This window comes from Oncorhynchus nerka, linkage group LG2 (genome assembly GCF_034236695.1).
Source record: "Oncorhynchus nerka isolate Pitt River linkage group LG2, Oner_Uvic_2.0, whole genome shotgun sequence".
NCBI classification, from domain to species: domain Eukaryota; kingdom Metazoa; phylum Chordata; class Actinopteri; order Salmoniformes; family Salmonidae; genus Oncorhynchus; species Oncorhynchus nerka.
This window is the reverse complement of record NC_088397.1, coordinates 5267450-5285718: the sequence shown is the minus strand read 5'-3', so window position 1 is coordinate 5285718 and position 18269 is coordinate 5267450. Positions and strand designations below refer to the sequence as shown.

General features: G+C 42.8%; 48 non-coding genes and 3 pseudogenes across 48 annotated transcripts; all 51 read right to left on the bottom strand.

The window, feature by feature from the left end:
* Positions 1 to 184: 184 nt before the first annotated feature.
* Positions 185 to 303, bottom strand: LOC135562456 (5S ribosomal RNA). The gene has a single exon (XR_010459974.1). It is a non-coding gene; the product is annotated as a 5S ribosomal RNA (ribosomal RNA).
* A 230-nt stretch (positions 304 to 533) lies between these two features.
* LOC135562455 (5S ribosomal RNA) lies at positions 534 to 652 on the bottom strand. Its single transcript, XR_010459973.1, has one exon. It is a non-coding gene; the product is annotated as a 5S ribosomal RNA (ribosomal RNA).
* A 241-nt stretch (positions 653 to 893) lies between these two features.
* LOC135562454 (5S ribosomal RNA) lies at positions 894 to 1012 on the bottom strand. The gene has a single exon (XR_010459972.1). It is a non-coding gene; the product is annotated as a 5S ribosomal RNA (ribosomal RNA).
* A 241-nt stretch (positions 1013 to 1253) lies between these two features.
* Positions 1254 to 1372, bottom strand: LOC135562453 (5S ribosomal RNA). The gene has a single exon (XR_010459971.1). It is a non-coding gene; the product is annotated as a 5S ribosomal RNA (ribosomal RNA).
* Positions 1373 to 1602: 230 nt separating this feature from the next.
* On the bottom strand, positions 1603 to 1720 carry LOC135562506 (5S ribosomal RNA). Its single transcript, XR_010460034.1, has one exon. It is a non-coding gene; the product is annotated as a 5S ribosomal RNA (ribosomal RNA).
* Positions 1721 to 1961: 241 nt separating this feature from the next.
* Positions 1962 to 2080, bottom strand: LOC135562450 (5S ribosomal RNA). Its single transcript, XR_010459968.1, has one exon. It is a non-coding gene; the product is annotated as a 5S ribosomal RNA (ribosomal RNA).
* A 230-nt stretch (positions 2081 to 2310) lies between these two features.
* On the bottom strand, positions 2311 to 2429 carry LOC135562449 (5S ribosomal RNA). Its single transcript, XR_010459967.1, has one exon. It is a non-coding gene; the product is annotated as a 5S ribosomal RNA (ribosomal RNA).
* Positions 2430 to 2668: 239 nt separating this feature from the next.
* LOC135562497 (5S ribosomal RNA) lies at positions 2669 to 2787 on the bottom strand. Its single transcript, XR_010460026.1, has one exon. It is a non-coding gene; the product is annotated as a 5S ribosomal RNA (ribosomal RNA).
* A 230-nt stretch (positions 2788 to 3017) lies between these two features.
* Positions 3018 to 3136, bottom strand: LOC135562448 (5S ribosomal RNA). The gene has a single exon (XR_010459965.1). It is a non-coding gene; the product is annotated as a 5S ribosomal RNA (ribosomal RNA).
* Positions 3137 to 3378: 242 nt separating this feature from the next.
* LOC135562447 (5S ribosomal RNA) lies at positions 3379 to 3497 on the bottom strand. The gene has a single exon (XR_010459964.1). It is a non-coding gene; the product is annotated as a 5S ribosomal RNA (ribosomal RNA).
* A 234-nt stretch (positions 3498 to 3731) lies between these two features.
* On the bottom strand, positions 3732 to 3850 carry LOC135562446 (5S ribosomal RNA). Its single transcript, XR_010459963.1, has one exon. It is a non-coding gene; the product is annotated as a 5S ribosomal RNA (ribosomal RNA).
* A 241-nt stretch (positions 3851 to 4091) lies between these two features.
* LOC135562443 (5S ribosomal RNA) lies at positions 4092 to 4210 on the bottom strand. The gene has a single exon (XR_010459961.1). It is a non-coding gene; the product is annotated as a 5S ribosomal RNA (ribosomal RNA).
* Positions 4211 to 4443: 233 nt separating this feature from the next.
* LOC135562442 (5S ribosomal RNA) lies at positions 4444 to 4562 on the bottom strand. Its single transcript, XR_010459960.1, has one exon. It is a non-coding gene; the product is annotated as a 5S ribosomal RNA (ribosomal RNA).
* A 240-nt stretch (positions 4563 to 4802) lies between these two features.
* LOC135562440 (5S ribosomal RNA) lies at positions 4803 to 4921 on the bottom strand. Its single transcript, XR_010459958.1, has one exon. It is a non-coding gene; the product is annotated as a 5S ribosomal RNA (ribosomal RNA).
* A 230-nt stretch (positions 4922 to 5151) lies between these two features.
* Positions 5152 to 5270, bottom strand: LOC135562515 (5S ribosomal RNA; annotated as a pseudogene).
* A 236-nt stretch (positions 5271 to 5506) lies between these two features.
* On the bottom strand, positions 5507 to 5625 carry LOC135562439 (5S ribosomal RNA). The gene has a single exon (XR_010459957.1). It is a non-coding gene; the product is annotated as a 5S ribosomal RNA (ribosomal RNA).
* A 231-nt stretch (positions 5626 to 5856) lies between these two features.
* LOC135562438 (5S ribosomal RNA) lies at positions 5857 to 5975 on the bottom strand. Its single transcript, XR_010459956.1, has one exon. It is a non-coding gene; the product is annotated as a 5S ribosomal RNA (ribosomal RNA).
* A 241-nt stretch (positions 5976 to 6216) lies between these two features.
* LOC135562436 (5S ribosomal RNA) lies at positions 6217 to 6335 on the bottom strand. Its single transcript, XR_010459954.1, has one exon. It is a non-coding gene; the product is annotated as a 5S ribosomal RNA (ribosomal RNA).
* Positions 6336 to 6576: 241 nt separating this feature from the next.
* LOC135562517 (5S ribosomal RNA) lies at positions 6577 to 6685 on the bottom strand (annotated as a pseudogene).
* Positions 6686 to 6916: 231 nt separating this feature from the next.
* On the bottom strand, positions 6917 to 7035 carry LOC135562434 (5S ribosomal RNA). The gene has a single exon (XR_010459953.1). It is a non-coding gene; the product is annotated as a 5S ribosomal RNA (ribosomal RNA).
* A 241-nt stretch (positions 7036 to 7276) lies between these two features.
* LOC135562433 (5S ribosomal RNA) lies at positions 7277 to 7395 on the bottom strand. Its single transcript, XR_010459951.1, has one exon. It is a non-coding gene; the product is annotated as a 5S ribosomal RNA (ribosomal RNA).
* Positions 7396 to 7625: 230 nt separating this feature from the next.
* LOC135562432 (5S ribosomal RNA) lies at positions 7626 to 7744 on the bottom strand. The gene has a single exon (XR_010459950.1). It is a non-coding gene; the product is annotated as a 5S ribosomal RNA (ribosomal RNA).
* Positions 7745 to 7985: 241 nt separating this feature from the next.
* Positions 7986 to 8104, bottom strand: LOC135562431 (5S ribosomal RNA). The gene has a single exon (XR_010459948.1). It is a non-coding gene; the product is annotated as a 5S ribosomal RNA (ribosomal RNA).
* A 230-nt stretch (positions 8105 to 8334) lies between these two features.
* Positions 8335 to 8453, bottom strand: LOC135562430 (5S ribosomal RNA). The gene has a single exon (XR_010459947.1). It is a non-coding gene; the product is annotated as a 5S ribosomal RNA (ribosomal RNA).
* A 241-nt stretch (positions 8454 to 8694) lies between these two features.
* LOC135562429 (5S ribosomal RNA) lies at positions 8695 to 8813 on the bottom strand. The gene has a single exon (XR_010459946.1). It is a non-coding gene; the product is annotated as a 5S ribosomal RNA (ribosomal RNA).
* A 241-nt stretch (positions 8814 to 9054) lies between these two features.
* Positions 9055 to 9173, bottom strand: LOC135562428 (5S ribosomal RNA). The gene has a single exon (XR_010459945.1). It is a non-coding gene; the product is annotated as a 5S ribosomal RNA (ribosomal RNA).
* A 230-nt stretch (positions 9174 to 9403) lies between these two features.
* On the bottom strand, positions 9404 to 9522 carry LOC135562427 (5S ribosomal RNA). Its single transcript, XR_010459944.1, has one exon. It is a non-coding gene; the product is annotated as a 5S ribosomal RNA (ribosomal RNA).
* A 240-nt stretch (positions 9523 to 9762) lies between these two features.
* LOC135562426 (5S ribosomal RNA) lies at positions 9763 to 9881 on the bottom strand. The gene has a single exon (XR_010459943.1). It is a non-coding gene; the product is annotated as a 5S ribosomal RNA (ribosomal RNA).
* A 231-nt stretch (positions 9882 to 10112) lies between these two features.
* On the bottom strand, positions 10113 to 10231 carry LOC135562424 (5S ribosomal RNA). The gene has a single exon (XR_010459941.1). It is a non-coding gene; the product is annotated as a 5S ribosomal RNA (ribosomal RNA).
* A 241-nt stretch (positions 10232 to 10472) lies between these two features.
* On the bottom strand, positions 10473 to 10591 carry LOC135562423 (5S ribosomal RNA). The gene has a single exon (XR_010459940.1). It is a non-coding gene; the product is annotated as a 5S ribosomal RNA (ribosomal RNA).
* Positions 10592 to 10821: 230 nt separating this feature from the next.
* On the bottom strand, positions 10822 to 10940 carry LOC135562422 (5S ribosomal RNA). Its single transcript, XR_010459939.1, has one exon. It is a non-coding gene; the product is annotated as a 5S ribosomal RNA (ribosomal RNA).
* Positions 10941 to 11181: 241 nt separating this feature from the next.
* Positions 11182 to 11300, bottom strand: LOC135562420 (5S ribosomal RNA). The gene has a single exon (XR_010459937.1). It is a non-coding gene; the product is annotated as a 5S ribosomal RNA (ribosomal RNA).
* A 230-nt stretch (positions 11301 to 11530) lies between these two features.
* LOC135562418 (5S ribosomal RNA) lies at positions 11531 to 11649 on the bottom strand. Its single transcript, XR_010459936.1, has one exon. It is a non-coding gene; the product is annotated as a 5S ribosomal RNA (ribosomal RNA).
* A 242-nt stretch (positions 11650 to 11891) lies between these two features.
* LOC135562417 (5S ribosomal RNA) lies at positions 11892 to 12010 on the bottom strand. The gene has a single exon (XR_010459934.1). It is a non-coding gene; the product is annotated as a 5S ribosomal RNA (ribosomal RNA).
* A 234-nt stretch (positions 12011 to 12244) lies between these two features.
* On the bottom strand, positions 12245 to 12363 carry LOC135562416 (5S ribosomal RNA). The gene has a single exon (XR_010459933.1). It is a non-coding gene; the product is annotated as a 5S ribosomal RNA (ribosomal RNA).
* A 240-nt stretch (positions 12364 to 12603) lies between these two features.
* Positions 12604 to 12721, bottom strand: LOC135562504 (5S ribosomal RNA). Its single transcript, XR_010460033.1, has one exon. It is a non-coding gene; the product is annotated as a 5S ribosomal RNA (ribosomal RNA).
* A 241-nt stretch (positions 12722 to 12962) lies between these two features.
* Positions 12963 to 13081, bottom strand: LOC135562414 (5S ribosomal RNA). Its single transcript, XR_010459932.1, has one exon. It is a non-coding gene; the product is annotated as a 5S ribosomal RNA (ribosomal RNA).
* Positions 13082 to 13322: 241 nt separating this feature from the next.
* Positions 13323 to 13441, bottom strand: LOC135562413 (5S ribosomal RNA). The gene has a single exon (XR_010459930.1). It is a non-coding gene; the product is annotated as a 5S ribosomal RNA (ribosomal RNA).
* A 230-nt stretch (positions 13442 to 13671) lies between these two features.
* LOC135562412 (5S ribosomal RNA) lies at positions 13672 to 13790 on the bottom strand. Its single transcript, XR_010459929.1, has one exon. It is a non-coding gene; the product is annotated as a 5S ribosomal RNA (ribosomal RNA).
* A 233-nt stretch (positions 13791 to 14023) lies between these two features.
* Positions 14024 to 14142, bottom strand: LOC135562409 (5S ribosomal RNA). The gene has a single exon (XR_010459926.1). It is a non-coding gene; the product is annotated as a 5S ribosomal RNA (ribosomal RNA).
* Positions 14143 to 14372: 230 nt separating this feature from the next.
* On the bottom strand, positions 14373 to 14491 carry LOC135562407 (5S ribosomal RNA). Its single transcript, XR_010459923.1, has one exon. It is a non-coding gene; the product is annotated as a 5S ribosomal RNA (ribosomal RNA).
* A 234-nt stretch (positions 14492 to 14725) lies between these two features.
* Positions 14726 to 14844, bottom strand: LOC135562406 (5S ribosomal RNA). Its single transcript, XR_010459920.1, has one exon. It is a non-coding gene; the product is annotated as a 5S ribosomal RNA (ribosomal RNA).
* Positions 14845 to 15085: 241 nt separating this feature from the next.
* LOC135562405 (5S ribosomal RNA) lies at positions 15086 to 15204 on the bottom strand. Its single transcript, XR_010459919.1, has one exon. It is a non-coding gene; the product is annotated as a 5S ribosomal RNA (ribosomal RNA).
* A 230-nt stretch (positions 15205 to 15434) lies between these two features.
* On the bottom strand, positions 15435 to 15553 carry LOC135562404 (5S ribosomal RNA). The gene has a single exon (XR_010459918.1). It is a non-coding gene; the product is annotated as a 5S ribosomal RNA (ribosomal RNA).
* Positions 15554 to 15795: 242 nt separating this feature from the next.
* Positions 15796 to 15914, bottom strand: LOC135562806 (5S ribosomal RNA). Its single transcript, XR_010460122.1, has one exon. It is a non-coding gene; the product is annotated as a 5S ribosomal RNA (ribosomal RNA).
* Positions 15915 to 16146: 232 nt separating this feature from the next.
* On the bottom strand, positions 16147 to 16265 carry LOC135562805 (5S ribosomal RNA). The gene has a single exon (XR_010460121.1). It is a non-coding gene; the product is annotated as a 5S ribosomal RNA (ribosomal RNA).
* A 241-nt stretch (positions 16266 to 16506) lies between these two features.
* On the bottom strand, positions 16507 to 16625 carry LOC135562804 (5S ribosomal RNA). Its single transcript, XR_010460118.1, has one exon. It is a non-coding gene; the product is annotated as a 5S ribosomal RNA (ribosomal RNA).
* A 241-nt stretch (positions 16626 to 16866) lies between these two features.
* Positions 16867 to 16985, bottom strand: LOC135562803 (5S ribosomal RNA). The gene has a single exon (XR_010460117.1). It is a non-coding gene; the product is annotated as a 5S ribosomal RNA (ribosomal RNA).
* A 241-nt stretch (positions 16986 to 17226) lies between these two features.
* LOC135562801 (5S ribosomal RNA) lies at positions 17227 to 17345 on the bottom strand. The gene has a single exon (XR_010460116.1). It is a non-coding gene; the product is annotated as a 5S ribosomal RNA (ribosomal RNA).
* A 241-nt stretch (positions 17346 to 17586) lies between these two features.
* On the bottom strand, positions 17587 to 17708 carry LOC135562507 (5S ribosomal RNA; annotated as a pseudogene).
* Positions 17709 to 17949: 241 nt separating this feature from the next.
* Positions 17950 to 18068, bottom strand: LOC135562796 (5S ribosomal RNA). The gene has a single exon (XR_010460114.1). It is a non-coding gene; the product is annotated as a 5S ribosomal RNA (ribosomal RNA).
* Positions 18069 to 18269: the final 201 nt, after the last annotated feature.

Genomic DNA, 18269 nt, shown 5'->3' with positions numbered 1-18269 from the left:
ATTAACAGCTGTTGCATTTTCACCATTTAGATAAGAATCTTTGTGTCACTCAAAATTGCATATACTGTAGCCATAATTTGTAGCACAGATTGTTGGATGAAATACAAACTAACCTTGCTTACTTATTTCAAAGCGAGGGCACATATTTCAGCCTTGTGGAAAAAACGGACAAAGAGTTGCCAAATGCTTACAGCACCTGGTATTCCCAGGCGGTCTCCCATCCAAGTACTAACCAGGCCCGACCCTGCTTAGCTTCTGAGATCAGACGAGATCAGGCGTACTCAGGACAGTGTGGCCGTAAGCGAGAAACCATCTCTTGGTGCACTATATAAAGTCAAAGTGAGTCTGATTAACAGCTGTTGCATTTTCACCATTTAGATAAGAATCTTTGTGTCACTCAAAATTGCATATACTGTAGCCATAATTTGTAGCACAGATTGTTGGATGAAATACAAACTAACCTTGCTTACTTATTTCAAAGCGAGGGCACATATTTCAGCCTTGTGGGAAAAAACGGACAAAGAGTTGCCAAATGCTTACAGCACCTGGTATTCCCAGGCGGTCTCCCATCCAAGTACTAACCAGGCCCGACCCTGCTTAGCTTCTGAGATCAGACGAGATCAGGCGTACTCAGGACAGTGTGGCCGTAAGCGAGAAACCATCTCTTGGTGCACTATATAAAGTCAAAGTGAGTCTGATTAACAGCTGTTGCATTTTCACCATTTAGATAAGAATCTTTGTGTCACTCAAAATGTGGAAAAAATTGCATATACTGTAGCCATAATTTGTAGCACAGATTGTTGGATGAAATACAAACTAACCTTGCTTACTTATTTCAAAGCGAGGGCACATATTTCAGCCTTGTGGGAAAAAACGGACAAAGAGTTGCCAAATGCTTACAGCACCTGGTATTCCCAGGCGGTCTCCCATCCAAGTACTAACCAGGCCCGACCCTGCTTAGCTTCTGAGATCAGACGAGATCAGGCGTACTCAGGACAGTGTGGCCGTAAGCGAGAAACCATCTCTTGGTGCACTATATAAAGTCAAAGTGAGTCTGATTAACAGCTGTTGCATTTTCACCATTTAGATAAGAATCTTTGTGTCACTCAAAATGTGGAAAAAATTGCATATACTGTAGCCATAATTTGTAGCACAGATTGTTGGATGAAATACAAACTAACCTTGCTTACTTATTTCAAAGCGAGGGCACATATTTCAGCCTTGTGGGAAAAAACGGACAAAGAGTTGCCAAATGCTTACAGCACCTGGTATTCCCAGGCGGTCTCCCATCCAAGTACTAACCAGGCCCGACCCTGCTTAGCTTCTGAGATCAGACGAGATCAGGCGTACTCAGGACAGTGTGGCCGTAAGCGAGAAACCATCTCTTGGTGCACTATATAAAGTCAAAGTGAGTCTGATTAACAGCTGTTGCATTTTCACCATTTAGATAAGAATCTTTGTGTCACTCAAAATTGCATATACTGTAGCCATAATTTGTAGCACAGATTGTTGGATGAAATACAAACTAACCTTGCTTACTTATTTCAAAGCGAGGGCACATATTTCAGCCTTGTGGGAAAAAACGGACAAAGAGTTGCCAAATGCTTACAGCACCTGGTATTCCCAGGCGGTCTCCCATCCAAGTACTAACCAGGCCGACCCTGCTTAGCTTCTGAGATCAGACGAGATCAGGCGTACTCAGGACAGTGTGGCCGTAAGCGAGAAACCATCTCTTGGTGCACTATATAAAGTCAAAGTGAGTCTGATTAACAGCTGTTGCATTTTCACCATTTAGATAAGAATCTTTGTGTCACTCAAAATGTGGAAAAAATTGCATATACTGTAGCCATAATTTGTAGCACAGATTGTTGGATGAAATACAAACTAACCTTGCTTACTTATTTCAAAGCGAGGGCACATATTTCAGCCTTGTGGGAAAAAACGGACAAAGAGTTGCCAAATGCTTACAGCACCTGGTATTCCCAGGCGGTCTCCCATCCAAGTACTAACCAGGCCCGACCCTGCTTAGCTTCTGAGATCAGACGAGATCAGGCGTACTCAGGACAGTGTGGCCGTAAGCGAGAAACCATCTCTTGGTGCACTATATAAAGTCAAAGTGAGTCTGATTAACAGCTGTTGCATTTTCACCATTTAGATAAGAATCTTTGTGTCACTCAAAATTGCATATACTGTAGCCATAATTTGTAGCACAGATTGTTGGATGAAATACAAACTAACCTTGCTTACTTATTTCAAAGCGAGGGCACATATTTCAGCCTTGTGGGAAAAAACGGACAAAGAGTTGCCAAATGCTTACAGCACCTGGTATTCCCAGGCGGTCTCCCATCCAAGTACTAACCAGGCCCGACCCTGCTTAGCTTCTGAGATCAGACGAGATCAGGCGTACTCAGGACAGTGTGGCCGTAAGCGAGAAACTATCTCTTGGTGCACTATATAAAGTCAAAGTGAGTCTGATTAACAGCTGTTGCATTTTCACCATTTAGATAAGAATCTTTGTGTCACTCAAAATGTGGAAAAAATTGCATATACTGTAGCCATAATTTGTAGCACAGATTGTTGGATGAAATACAAACTAACCTTGCTTACTTATTTCAAAGCGAGGGAACATATTTCAGCCTTGTGGGAAAAAACGGACAGAGTTGCCAAATGCTTATAGCACCTGGTATTCCCAGGCGGTCTCCCATCCAAGTACTAACCAGGCCCGACCCTGCTTAGCTTCTGAGATCAGACGAGATCAGGCGTACTCAGGACAGTGTGGCCGTAAGCGAGAAACTATCTCTTGGTGCACTATATAAAGTGAAAGTGAGTCTGATTAACAGCTGTTGCATTTTCACCATTTAGATAAGAATCTTTGTGTCACTCAAAATTGCATATACTGTAGCCATAATTTGTAGCACAGATTGTTGGATGAAATACAAACTAACCTTGCTTACTTATTTCAAAGCGAGGGCACATATTTCAGCCTTGTGGGAAAAAACGGACAAAGAGTTGCCAAATGCTTACAGCACCTGGTATTCCCAGGCGGTCTCCCATCCAAGTACTAACCAGGCCCGACCCTGCTTAGCTTCTGAGATCAGACGAGATCAGGCGTACTCAGGACAGTGTGGCCGTAAGCGAGAAACCATCTCTTGGTGCACTATATAAAGTCAAAGTGAGTCTGATTAACAGCTGTTGCATTTTCACCATTTAGATAAGAATCTTTGTGTCACTCAAAATGTGGAAAAAATTGCATATACTGTAGCCATAATTTGTAGCACAGATTGTTGGATGAAATACAAACTAACCTTGCTTACTTATTTCAAAGCGAGGGCACATATTTCAGCCTTGTGGGAAAAAAACGGACAAAGAGTTGCCAAATGCTTACAGCACCTGGTATTCCCAGGCGGTCTCCCATCCAAGTACTAACCAGGCCCGACCCTGCTTAGCTTCTGAGATCAGACGAGATCAGGCGTACTCAGGACAGTGTGGCCGTAAGCGAGAAACCATCTCTTGGTGCACTATATAAAGTCAAAGTGAGTCTGATTAACAGCTGTTGCATTTTCACCATTTAGATAAGAATCTTTGTGTCACTCAAAAAAAATTGCATATACTGTAGCCATAATTTGTAGCACAGATTGTTGGATGAAATACAAACTAACCTTGCTTACTTATTTCAAAGCGAGGGCACATATTTCAGCCTTGTGGGAAAAAACGGACAAAGAGTTGCCAAATGCTTACAGCACCTGGTATTCCCAGGCGGTCTCCCATCCAAGTACTAACCAGGCCCGACCCTGCTTAGCTTCTGAGATCAGACGAGATCAGGCGTACTCAGGACAGTGTGGCCGTAAGCGAGAAACCATCTCTTGGTGCACTATATAAAGTCAAAGTGAGTCTGATTAACAGCTGTTGCATTTTCACCATTTAGATAAGAATCTTTGTGTCACTCAAAATGTGGAAAAAATTGCATATACTGTAGCCATAATTTGTAGCACAGATTGTTGGATGAAATACAAACTAACCTTGCTTACTTATTTCAAAGCGAGGGCACATATTTCAGCCTTGTGGGAAAAAACGGACAAAGAGTTGCCAAATGCTTACAGCACCTGGTATTCCCAGGCGGTCTCCCATCCAAGTACTAACCAGGCCCGACCCTGCTTAGCTTCTGAGATCAGACGAGATCAGGCGTACTCAGGACAGTGTGGCCGTAAGCGAGAAACCATCTCTTGGTGCACTATATAAAGTCAAAGTGAGTCTGATTAACAGCTGTTGCATTTTCACCATTTAGATAAGAATCTTTGTGTCACTCAAAATTGCATAAATTACTGTAGCCATAATTTGTAGCACAGATTGTTGGATGAAATACAAACTAACCTTGCTTACTTATTTCAAAGCGAGGGCACATATTTCAGCCTTGTGGGAAAAAACGGACAAAGAGTTGCCAAATGCTTACAGCACCTGGTATTCCCAGGCGGTCTCCCATCCAAGTACTAACCAGGCCCGACCCTGCTTAGCTTCTGAGATCAGACGAGATCAGGCGTACTCAGGACAGTGTGGCCGTAAGCGAGAAACCATCTCTTGGTGCACTATATAAAGTCAAAGTGAGTCTGATTAACAGCTGTTGCATTTTCACCATTTAGATAAGAATCTTTGTGTCACTCAAAATGTGGAAAAATTGCATATACTGTAGCCATAATTTGTAGCACAGATTGTTGGATGAAATACAAACTAACCTTGCTTACTTATTTCAAAGCGAGGGCACATATTTCAGCCTTGTGGGAAAAAACGGACAAAGAGTTGCCAAATGCTTACAGCACCTGGTATTCCCAGGCGGTCTCCCATCCAAGTACTAACCAGGCCCGACCCTGCTTAGCTTCTGAGATCAGACGAGATCAGGCGTACTCAGGACAGTGTGGCCGTAAGCGAGAAACCATCTCTTGGTGCACTATATAAAGTCAAAGTGAGTCTGATTAACAGCTGTTGCATTTTCACCATTTAGATAAGAATCTTTGTGTCAAAAATTGCATATACTGTAGCCATAATTTGTAGCACAGATTGTTGGATGAAATACAAACTAACCTTGCTTACTTATTTCAAAGCGAGGGCACATATTTCAGCCTTGTGGGAAAAAACGGACAAAGAGTTGCCAAATGCTTACAGCAGCACCTGGTATTCCCAGGCGGTCTCCCATCCAAGTACTAACCAGGCCCGACCCTGCTTAGCTTCTGAGATCAGACGAGATCAGGCGTACTCAGGACAGTGTGGCCGTAAGCGAGAAACCATCTCTTGGTGCACTATATAAAGTCAAAGTGAGTCTGATTAACAGCTGTTGCATTTTCACCATTTAGATAAGAATCTTTGTGTCACAAAATCAAAAAATTGCATATACTGTAGCCATAATTTGTAGCACAGATTGTTGGATGAAATACAAACTAACCTTGCTTACTTATTTCAAAGCGAGGGCACATATTTCAGCCTTGTGGGAAAAAACGGACAAAGAGTTGCCAAATGCTTACAGCACCTGGTATTCCCAGGCGGTCTCCCATCCAAGTACTAACCAGGCCCGACCCTGCTTAGCTTCTGAGATCAGACGAGATCAGGCGTACTCAGGACAGTGTGGCCGTAAGCGAGAAACCATCTCTTGGTGCACTATATAAAGTCAAAGTGAGTCTGATTAACAGCTGTTGCATTTTCACCATTTAGATAAGAATCTTTGTGTCACTCAAAATGTGCATATACTGTAGCCATAATTTGTAGCACAGATTGTTGGATGAAATACAAACTAACCTTGCTTACTTATTTCAAAGCGAGGGCACATATTTCAGCCTTGTGGGAAAAAACGGACAAAGAGTTGCCAAATGCTTACAGCACCTGGTATTCCCAGGCGGTCTCCCATCCAAGTACTAACCAGGCCCGACCCTGCTTAGCTTCTGAGATCAGACGAGATCAGGCGTACTCAGGACAGTGTGGCCGTAAGCGAGAAACCATCTCTTGGTGCACTATATAAAGTCAAAGTGAGTCTGATTAACAGCTGTTGCATTTTCACCATTTAGATAAGAATCTTTGTGTCACTCAAAATGTGGAAAAAATTGCATATACTGTAGCCATAATTTGTAGCACAGATTGTTGGATGAAATACAAACTAACCTTGCTTACTTATTTCAAAGCGAGGGCACATATTTCAGCCTTGTGGGAAAAAACGGACAAAGAGTTGCCAAATGCTTACAGCACCTGGTATTCCCAGGCGGTCTCCCATCCAAGTACTAACCAGGCCCGACCCTGCTTAGCTTCTGAGATCAGACGAGATCAGGCGTACTCAGGACAGTGTGGCCGTAAGCGAGAAACCATCTCTTGGTGCACTATATAAAGTCAAAGTGAGTCTGATTAACAGCTGTTGCATTTTCACCATTTAGATAAGAATCTTTGTGTCACTCAAAATGTGGAAAAAATTGCATATACTGTAGCCATAATTTGTAGCACAGATTGTTGGATGAAATACAAACTAACCTTGCTTACTTATTTCAAAGCGAGGGCACATATTTCAGCCTTGTGGGAAAAAACGGACAAAGAGTTGCCAAATGCTTACAGCACCTGGTATTCCCAGGCGGTCTCCCATCCAAGTACTAACCAGGCCCGACCCTGCTTAGCTTCTGAGATCAGGCGTACTCAGGACAGTGTGGCCGTAAGCGAGAAACCATCTCTTGGTGCACTATATAAAGTCAAAGTGAGTCTGATTAACAGCTGTTGCATTTTCACCATTTAGATAAGAATCTTTGTGTCACTCAAAATTGCATATACTGTAGCCATAATTTGTAGCACAGATTGTTGGATGAAATACAAACTAACCTTGCTTACTTATTTCAAAGCGAGGGCACATATTTCAGCCTTGTGGGAAAAAAACGGACAAAGAGTTGCCAAATGCTTACAGCACCTGGTATTCCCAGGCGGTCTCCCATCCAAGTACTAACCAGGCCCGACCCTGCTTAGCTTCTGAGATCAGACGAGATCAGGCGTACTCAGGACAGTGTGGCCGTAAGCGAGAAACCATCTCTTGGTGCACTATATAAAGTCAAAGTGAGTCTGATTAACAGCTGTTGCATTTTCACCATTTAGATAAGAATCTTTGTGTCACTCAAAATGTGGAAAAAATTGCATATACTGTAGCCATAATTTGTAGCACAGATTGTTGGATGAAATACAAACTAACCTTGCTTACTTATTTCAAAGCGAGGGCACATATTTCAGCCTTGTGGGAAAAAACGGACAAAGAGTTGCCAAATGCTTACAGCACCTGGTATTCCCAGGCGGTCTCCCATCCAAGTACTAACCAGGCCCGACCCTGCTTAGCTTCTGAGATCAGACGAGATCAGGCGTACTCAGGACAGTGTGGCCGTAAGCGAGAAACCATCTCTTGGTGCACTATATAAAGTCAAAGTGAGTCTGATTAACAGCTGTTGCATTTTCACCATTTAGATAAGAATCTTTGTGTCACTCAAAATTGCATATACTGTAGCCATAATTTGTAGCACAGATTGTTGGATGAAATACAAACTAACCTTGCTTACTTATTTCAAAGCGAGGGCACATATTTCAGCCTTGTGGGAAAAAACGGACAAAGAGTTGCCAAATGCTTACAGCACCTGGTATTCCCAGGCGGTCTCCCATCCAAGTACTAACCAGGCCCGACCCTGCTTAGCTTCTGAGATCAGACGAGATCAGGCGTACTCAGGACAGTGTGGCCGTAAGCGAGAAACCATCTCTTGGTGCACTATATAAAGTCAAAGTGAGTCTGATTAACAGCTGTTGCATTTTCACCATTTAGATAAGAATCTTTGTGTCACTCAAAATGTGGAAAAAATTGCATATACTGTAGCCATAATTTGTAGCACAGATTGTTGGATGAAATACAAACTAACCTTGCTTACTTATTTCAAAGCGAGGGCACATATTTCAGCCTTGTGGGAAAAAACGGACAAAGAGTTGCCAAATGCTTACAGCACCTGGTATTCCCAGGCGGTCTCCCATCCAAGTACTAACCAGGCCCGACCCTGCTTAGCTTCTGAGATCAGACGAGATCAGGCGTACTCAGGACAGTGTGGCCGTAAGCGAGAAACCATCTCTTGGTGCACTATATAAAGTCAAAGTGAGTCTGATTAACAGCTGTTGCATTTTCACCATTTAGATAAGAATCTTTGTGTCACTCAAAATTGCATATACTGTAGCCATAATTTGTAGCACAGATTGTTGGATGAAATACAAACTAACCTTGCTTACTTATTTCAAAGCGAGGGCACATATTTCAGCCTTGTGGGAAAAAACGGACAAAGAGTTGCCAAATGCTTACAGCACCTGGTATTCCCAGGCGGTCTCCCATCCAAGTACTAACCAGGCCCGACCCTGCTTAGCTTCTGAGATCAGACGAGATCAGGCGTACTCAGGACAGTGTGGCCGTAAGCGAGAAACCATCTCTTGGTGCACTATATAAAGTCAAAGTGAGTCTGATTAACAGCTGTTGCATTTTCACCATTTAGATAAGAATCTTTGTGTCACTCAAAATGTGGAAAAAATTGCATATACTGTAGCCATAATTTGTAGCACAGATTGTTGGATGAAATACAAACTAACCTTGCTTACTTATTTCAAAGCGAGGGCACATATTTCAGCCTTGTGGGAAAAAACGGACAAAGAGTTGCCAAATGCTTACAGCACCTGGTATTCCCAGGCGGTCTCCCATCCAAGTACTAACCAGGCCCGACCCTGCTTAGCTTCTGAGATCAGACGAGATCAGGCGTACTCAGGACAGTGTGGCCGTAAGCGAGAAACCATCTCTTGGTGCACTATATAAAGTCAAAGTGAGTCTGATTAACAGCTGTTGCATTTTCACCATTTAGATAAGAATCTTTGTGTCACTCAAAATGTGGAAAAAATTGCATATACTGTAGCCATAATTTGTAGCACAGATTGTTGGATGAAATACAAACTAACCTTGCTTACTTATTTCAAAGCGAGGGCACATATTTCAGCCTTGTGGGAAAAAACGGACAAAGAGTTGCCAAATGCTTACAGCACCTGGTATTCCCAGGCGGTCTCCCATCCAAGTACTAACCAGGCCCGACCCTGCTTAGCTTCTGAGATCAGACGAGATCAGGCGTACTCAGGACAGTGTGGCCGTAAGCGAGAAACCATCTCTTGGTGCACTATATAAAGTCAAAGTGAGTCTGATTAACAGCTGTTGCATTTTCACCATTTAGATAAGAATCTTTGTGTCACTCAAAATTGCATATACTGTAGCCATAATTTGTAGCACAGATTGTTGGATGAAATACAAACTAACCTTGCTTACTTATTTCAAAGCGAGGGCACATATTTCAGCCTTGTGGGAAAAAACGGACAAAGAGTTGCCAAATGCTTACAGCACCTGGTATTCCCAGGCGGTCTCCCATCCAAGTACTAACCAGGCCCGACCCTGCTTAGCTTCTGAGATCAGACGAGATCAGGCGTACTCAGGACAGTGTGGCCGTAAGCGAGAAACCATCTCTTGGTGCACTATATAAAGTCAAAGTGAGTCTGATTAACAGCTGTTGCATTTTCACCATTTAGATAAGAATCTTTGTGTCACTCAAAATGTGGAAAAATTGCATATACTGTAGCCATAATTTGTAGCACAGATTGTTGGATGAAATACAAACTAACCTTGCTTACTTATTTCAAAGCGAGGGCACATATTTCAGCCTTGTGGGAAAAAACGGACAAAGAGTTGCCAAATGCTTACAGCACCTGGTATTCCCAGGCGGTCTCCCATCCAAGTACTAACCAGGCCCGACCCTGCTTAGCTTCTGAGATCAGACGAGATCAGGCGTACTCAGGACAGTGTGGCCGTAAGCGAGAAACCATCTCTTGGTGCACTATATAAAGTCAAAGTGAGTCTGATTAACAGCTGTTGCATTTTCACCATTTAGATAAGAATCTTTGTGTCACTCAAAATTGCATATACTGTAGCCATAATTTGTAGCACAGATTGTTGGATGAAATACAAACTAACCTTGCTTACTTATTTCAAAGCGAGGGCACATATTTCAGCCTTGTGGGAAAAAAACGGACAAAGAGTTGCCAAATGCTTACAGCACCTGGTATTCCCAGGCGGTCTCCCATCCAAGTACTAACCAGGCCCGACCCTGCTTAGCTTCTGAGATCAGACGAGATCAGGCGTACTCAGGACAGTGTGGCCGTAAGCGAGAAACCATCTCTTGGTGCACTATATAAAGTCAAAGTGAGTCTGATTAACAGCTGTTGCATTTTCACCATTTAGATAAGAATCTTTGTGTCACTCAAAATGTGGAAAAAATTGCATATACTGTAGCCATAATTTGTAGCACAGATTGTTGGATGAAATACAAACTAACCTTGCTTACTTATTTCAAAGCGAGGGCACATATTTCAGCCTTGTGGGAAAAAACGGACAAAGAGTTGCCAAATGCTTACAGCACCTGGTATTCCCAGGCGGTCTCCCATCCAAGTACTAACCAGGCCCGACCCTGCTTAGCTTCTGAGATCAGACGAGATCAGGCGTACTCAGGACAGTGTGGCCGTAAGCGAGAAACCATCTCTTGGTGCACTATATAAAGTCAAAGTGAGTCTGATTAACAGCTGTTGCATTTTCACCATTTAGATAAGAATCTTTGTGTCACTCAAAATTGCATATACTGTAGCCATAATTTGTAGCACAGATTGTTGGATGAAATACAAACTAACCTTGCTTACTTATTTCAAAGCGAGGGCACATATTTCAGCCTTGTGGGAAAAAACGGACAAAGAGTTGCCAAATGCTTACAGCACCTGGTATTCCCAGGCGGTCTCCCATCCAAGTACTAACCAGGCCCGACCCTGCTTAGCTTCTGAGATCAGACGAGATCAGGCGTACTCAGGACAGTGTGGCCGTAAGCGAGAAACCATCTCTTGGTGCACTATATAAAGTCAAAGTGAGTCTGATTAACAGCTGTTGCATTTTCACCATTTAGATAAGAATCTTTGTGTCACTCAAAATGTGGAAAAAATTGCATATACTGTAGCCATAATTTGTAGCACAGATTGTTGGATGAAATACAAACTAACCTTGCTTACTTATTTCAAAGCGAGGGCACATATTTCAGCCTTGTGGGAAAAAACGGACAAAGAGTTGCCAAATGCTTACAGCACCTGGTATTCCCAGGCGGTCTCCCATCCAAGTACTAACCAGGCCCGACCCTGCTTAGCTTCTGAGATCAGACGAGATCAGGCGTACTCAGGACAGTGTGGCCGTAAGCGAGAAACCATCTCTTGGTGCACTATATAAAGTCAAAGTGAGTCTGATTAACAGCTGTTGCATTTTCACCATTTAGATAAGAATCTTTGTGTCACTCAAAATTGCATATACTGTAGCCATAATTTGTAGCACAGATTGTTGGATGAAATACAAACTAACCTTGCTTACTTATTTCAAAGCGAGGGCACATATTTCAGCCTTGTGGGAAAAAACGGACAAAGAGTTGCCAAATGCTTACAGCACCTGGTATTCCCAGGCGGTCTCCCATCCAAGTACTAACCAGGCCCGACCCTGCTTAGCTTCTGAGATCAGACGAGATCAGGCGTACTCAGGACAGTGTGGCCGTAAGCGAGAAAACCATCTCTTGGTGCACTATATAAAGTCAAAGTGAGTCTGATTAACAGCTGTTGCATTTTCACCATTTAGATAAGAATCTTTGTGTCACTCAAAATGTGGAAAAAATTGCATATACTGTAGCCATAATTTGTAGCACAGATTGTTGGATGAAATACAAACTAACCTTGCTTACTTATTTCAAAGCGAGGGCACATATTTCAGCCTTGTGGGAAAAAACGGACAAAGAGTTGCCAAATGCTTACAGCACCTGGTATTCCCAGGCGGTCTCCCATCCAAGTACTAACCAGGCCCGACCCTGCTTAGCTTCTGAGATCAGACGAGATCAGGCGTACTCAGGACAGTGTGGCCGTAAGCGAAAACCATCTCTTGGTGCACTATATAAAGTCAAAGTGAGTCTGATTAACAGCTGTTGCATTTTCACCATTTAGATAAGAATCTTTGTGTCACTCAAAAAAAAATTGCATATACTGTAGCCATAATTTGTAGCACAGATTGTTGGATGAAATACAAACTAACCTTGCTTACTTATTTCAAAGCGAGGGCACATATTTCAGCCTTGTGGGAAAAAACGGACAAAGAGTTGCCAAATGCTTACAGCACCTGGTATTCCCAGGCGGTCTCCCATCCAAGTACTAACCAGGCCCGACCCTGCTTAGCTTCTGAGATCAGACGAGATCAGGCGTACTCAGGACAGTGTGGCCGTAAGCGAAAACCATCTCTTGGTGCACTATATAAAGTCAAAGTGAGTCTGATTAACAGCTGTTGCATTTTCACCATTTAGATAAGAATCTTTGTGTCACTCAAAATGTGGAAAAAATTGCATATACTGTAGCCATAATTTGTAGCACAGATTGTTGGATGAAATACAAACTAACCTTGCTTACTTATTTCAAAGCGAGGGCACATATTTCAGCCTTGTGGGAAAAAACGGACAAAGAGTTGCCAAATGCTTACAGCACCTGGTATTCCCAGGCGGTCTCCCATCCAAGTACTAACCAGGCCCGACCTGCTTAGCTTCTGAGATCAGACGAGATCAGGCGTACTCAGGACAGTGTGGCCGTAAGCGAGAAACCATCTCTTGGTGCACTATATAAAGTCAAAGTGAGTCTGATTAACAGCTGTTGCATTTTCACCATTTAGATAAGAATCTTTGTGTCACTCAAAATGTGGAAAAAATTGCATATACTGTAGCCATAATTTGTAGCACAGATTGTTGGATGAAATACAAACTAACCTTGCTTACTTATTTCAAAGCGAGGGCACATATTTCAGCCTTGTGGGAAAAAACGGACAAAGAGTTGCCAAATGCTTACAGCACCTGGTATTCCCAGGCGGTCTCCCATCCAAGTACTAACCAGGCCCGACCCTGCTTAGCTTCTGAGATCAGACGAGATCAGGCGTACTCAGGACAGTGTGGCCGTAAGCGAGAAACCATCTCTTGGTGCACTATATAAAGTCAAAGTGAGTCTGATTAACAGCTGTTGCATTTTCACCATTTAGATAAGAATCTTTGTGTCACTCAAAATGTGGAAAAAATTGCATATACTGTAGCCATAATTTGTAGCACAGATTGTTGGATGAAATACAAACTAACCTTGCTTACTTATTTCAAAGCGAGGGCACATATTTCAGCCTTGTGGGAAAAAACGGACAAAGAGTTGCCAAATGCTTACAGCACCTGGTATTCCCAGGCGGTCTCCCATCCAAGTACTAACCAGGCCCGACCCTGCTTAGCTTCTGAGATCAGACGAGATCAGGCGTACTCAGGACAGTGTGGCCGTAAGCGAGAAACCATCTCTTGGTGCACTATATAAAGTCAAAGTGAGTCTGATTAACAGCTGTTGCATTTTCACCATTTAGATAAGAATCTTTGTGTCACTCAAAATTGCATATACTGTAGCCATAATTTGTAGCACAGATTGTTGGATGAAATACAAACTAACCTTGCTTACTTATTTCAAAGCGAGGGCACATATTTCAGCCTTGTGGGAAAAAACGGACAAAGAGTTGCCAAATGCTTACAGCACCTGGTATTCCCAGGCGGTCTCCCATCCAAGTACTAACCAGGCCCGACCCTGCTTAGCTTCTGAGATCAGACGAGATCAGGCGTACTCAGGACAGTGTGGCCGTAAGCGAGAAACCATCTCTTGGTGCACTATATAAAGTCAAAGTGAGTCTGATTAACAGCTGTTGCATTTTCACCATTTAGATAAGAATCTTTGTGTCACTCAAAATTGCAAAATATACTGTAGCCATAATTTGTAGCACAGATTGTTGGATGAAATACAAACTAACCTTGCTTACTTATTTCAAAGCGAGGGCACATATTTCAGCCTTGTGGGAAAAAACGGACAAAGAGTTGCCAAATGCTTACAGCACCTGGTATTCCCAGGCGGTCTCCCATCCAAGTACTAACCAGGCCCGACCCTGCTTAGCTTCTGAGATCAGACGAGATCAGGCGTACTCAGGACAGTGTGGCCGTAAGCGAGAAACCATCTCTTGGTGCACTATATAAAGTCAAAGTGAGTCTGATTAACAGCTGTTGCATTTTCACCATTTAGATAAGAATCTTTGTGTCACTCAAAATTGCATATACTGTAGCCATAATTTGTAGCACAGATTGTTGGATGAAATACAAACTAACCTTGCTTACTTATTTCAAAGCGAGGGCACATATTTCAGCCTTGTGGGAAAAAACGGACAAAGAGTTGCCAAATGCTTACAGCACCTGGTATTCCCAGGCGGTCTCCCATCCAAGTACTAACCAGGCCCGACCCTGCTTAGCTTCTGAGATCAGACGAGATCAGGCGTACTCAGGACAGTGTGGCCGTAAGCGAGAAACCATCTCTTGGTGCACTATATAAAGTCAAAGTGAGTCTGATTAACAGCTGTTGCATTTTCACCATTTAGATAAGAATCTTTGTGTCACTCAAAATGTGCATATACTGTAGCCATAATTTGTAGCACAGATTGTTGGATGAAATACAAACTAACCTTGCTTACTTATTTCAAAGCGAGGGCACATATTTCAGCCTTGTGGGAAAAAAAAACGGACAAAGAGTTGCCAAATGCTTACAGCACCTGGTATTCCCAGGCGGTCTCCCATCCAAGTACTAACCAGGCCCGACCCTGCTTAGCTTCTGAGATCAGACGAGATCAGGCGTACTCAGGACAGTGTGGCCGTAAGCGAGAAACCATCTCTTGGTGCACTATATAAAGTCAAAGTGAGTCTGATTAACAGCTGTTGCATTTTCACCATTTAGATAAGAATCTTTGTGTCACTCAAAATGTGGAAAAAATTGCATATACTGTAGCCATAATTTGTAGCACAGATTGTTGGATGAAATACAAACTAACCTTGCTTACTTATTTCAAAGCGAGGGCACATATTTCAGCCTTGTGGGAAAAAACGGACAAAGAGTTGCCAAATGCTTACAGCACCTGGTATTCCCAGGCGGTCTCCCATCCAAGTACTAACCAGGCCCGACCCTGCTTAGCTTCTGAGATCAGACGAGATCAGGCGTACTCAGGACAGTGTGGCCGTAAGCGAGAAACCATCTCTTGGTGCACTATATAAAGTCAAAGTGAGTCTGATTAACAGCTGTTGCATTTTCACCATTTAGATAAGAATCTTTGTGTCACTCAAAATTGCATATACTGTAGCCATAATTTGTAGCACAGATTGTTGGATGAAATACAAACTAACCTTGCTTACTTATTTCAAAGCGAGGGCACATATTTCAGCCTTGTGGGAAAAAACGGACAAAGAGTTGCCAAATGCTTACAGCACCTGGTATTCCCAGGCGGTCTCCCATCCAAGTACTAACCAGGCCCGACCCTGCTTAGCTTCTGAGATCAGACGAGATCAGGCGTACTCAGGACAGTGTGGCCGTAAGCGAGAAACCATCTCTTGGTGCACTATATAAAGTCAAAGTGAGTCTGATTAACAGCTGTTGCATTTTCACCATTTAGATAAGAATCTTTGTGTCACTCAAAATGTGGAAAAAATTGCATATACTGTAGCCATAATTTGTAGCACAGATTGTTGGATGAAATACAAACTAACCTTGCTTACTTATTTCAAAGCGAGGGCACATATTTCAGCCTTGTGGGAAAAAAACGGACAAAGAGTTGCCAAATGCTTACAGCACCTGGTATTCCCAGGCGGTCTCCCATCCAAGTACTAACCAGGCCCGACCCTGCTTAGCTTCTGAGATCAGACGAGATCAGGCGTACTCAGGACAGTGTGGCCGTAAGCGAGAAACCATCTCTTGGTGCACTATATAAAGTCAAAGTGAGTCTGATTAACAGCTGTTGCATTTTCACCATTTAGATAAGAATCTTTGTGTCACTCAAAATTGCATATACTGTAGCCATAATTTGTAGCACAGATTGTTGGATGAAATACAAACTAACCTTGCTTACTTATTTCAAAGCGAGGGCACATATTTCAGCCTTGTGGGAAAAAAAACGGACAAAGAGTTGCCAAATGCTTACAGCACCTGGTATTCCCAGGCGGTCTCCCATCCAAGTACTAACCAGGCCCGACCCTGCTTAGCTTCTGAGATCAGACGAGATCAGGCGTACTCAGGACAGTGTGGCCGTAAGCGAGAAACCATCTCTTGGTGCACTATATAAAGTCAAAGTGAGTCTGATTAACAGCTGTTGCATTTTCACCATTTAGATAAGAATCTTTGTGTCACTCAAAATGTGGAAAAAATTGCATATACTGTAGCCATAATTTGTAGCACAGATTGTTGGATGAAATACAAACTAACCTTGCTTACTTATTTCAAAGCGAGGGCACATATTTCAGCCTTGTGGGAAAAAACGGACAAAGAGTTGCCAAATGCTTACAGCACCTGGTATTCCCAGGCGGTCTCCCATCCAAGTACTAACCAGGCCCGACCCTGCTTAGCTTCTGAGATCAGACGAGATCAGGCGTACTCAGGACAGTGTGGCCGTAAGCGAGAAACCATCTCTTGGTGCACTATATAAAGTCAAAGTGAGTCTGATTAACAGCTGTTGCATTTTCACCATTTAGATAAGAATCTTTGTGTCACTCAAAATGTGGAAAAAATTGCATATACTGTAGCCATAATTTGTAGCACAGATTGTTGGATGAAATACAAACTAACCTTGCTTACTTATTTCAAAGCGAGGGCACATATTTCAGCCTTGTGGGAAAAAACGGACAAAGAGTTGCCAAATGCTTACAGCACCTGGTATTCCCAGGCGGTCTCCCATCCAAGTACTAACCAGGCCCGACCCTGCTTAGCTTCTGAGATCAGACGAGATCAGGCGTACTCAGGACAGTGTGGCCGTAAGCGAGAAACCATCTCTTGGTGCACTATATAAAGTCAAAGTGAGTCTGATTAACAGCTGTTGCATTTTCACCATTTAGATAAGAATCTTTGTGTCACTCAAAATGTGGAAAAAATTGCATATACTGTAGCCATAATTTGTAGCACAGATTGTTGGATGAAATACAAACTAACCTTGCTTACTTATTTCAAAGCGAGGGCACATATTTCAGCCTTGTGGGAAAAAACGGACAAAGAGTTGCCAAATGCTTACAGCACCTGGTATTCCCAGGCGGTCTCCCATCCAAGTACTAACCAGGCCCGACCCTGCTTAGCTTCTGAGATCAGACGAGATCAGGCGTACTCAGGACAGTGTGGCCGTAAGCGAGAAACCATCTCTTGGTGCACTATATAAAGTCAAAGTGAGTCTGATTAACAGCTGTTGCATTTTCACCATTTAGATAAGAATCTTTGTGTCACTCAAAATGTGGAAAAAATTGCATATACTGTAGCCATAATTTGTAGCACAGATTGTTGGATGAAATACAAACTAACCTTGCTTACTTATTTCAAAGCGAGGGCACATATTTCAGCCTTGTGGGAAAAAACGGACAAAGAGTTGCCAAATGCTTACAGCACCTGGTATTCCCAGGCGGTCTCCCATCCAAGTACTAACCAGGCCCGACCCTGCTTAGCTTCTGAGATCAGACGAGATCATCAGGCGTACTCAGGACAGTGTGGCCGTAAGCGAGAAACCATCTCTTGGTGCACTATATAAAGTCAAAGTGAGTCTGATTAACAGCTGTTGCATTTTCACCATTTAGATAAGAATCTTTGTGTCACTCAAAATGTGGAAAAAATTGCATATACTGTAGCCATAATTTGTAGCACAGATTGTTGGATGAAATACAAACTAACCTTGCTTACTTATTTCAAAGCGAGGGCACATATTTCAGCCTTGTGGGAAAAAACGGACAAAGAGTTGCCAAATGCTTACAGCACCTGGTATTCCCAGGCGGTCTCCCATCCAAGTACTAACCAGGCCCGACCCTGCTTAGCTTCTGAGATCAGACGAGATCAGGCGTACTCAGGACAGTGTGGCCGTAAGCGAGAAACCATCTCTTGGTGCACTATATAAAGTCAAAGTGAGTCTGATTAACAGCTGTTGCATTTTCACCATTTAGATAAGAATCTTTGTGTCACTCAAAATGTGGAAAAATTGCATATACTGTAGCCATAATTTGTAGCACAGATTGTTGGATGAAATACAAACTAACCTTGCTTACTTATTTCAAAGCGAGGGCACATAT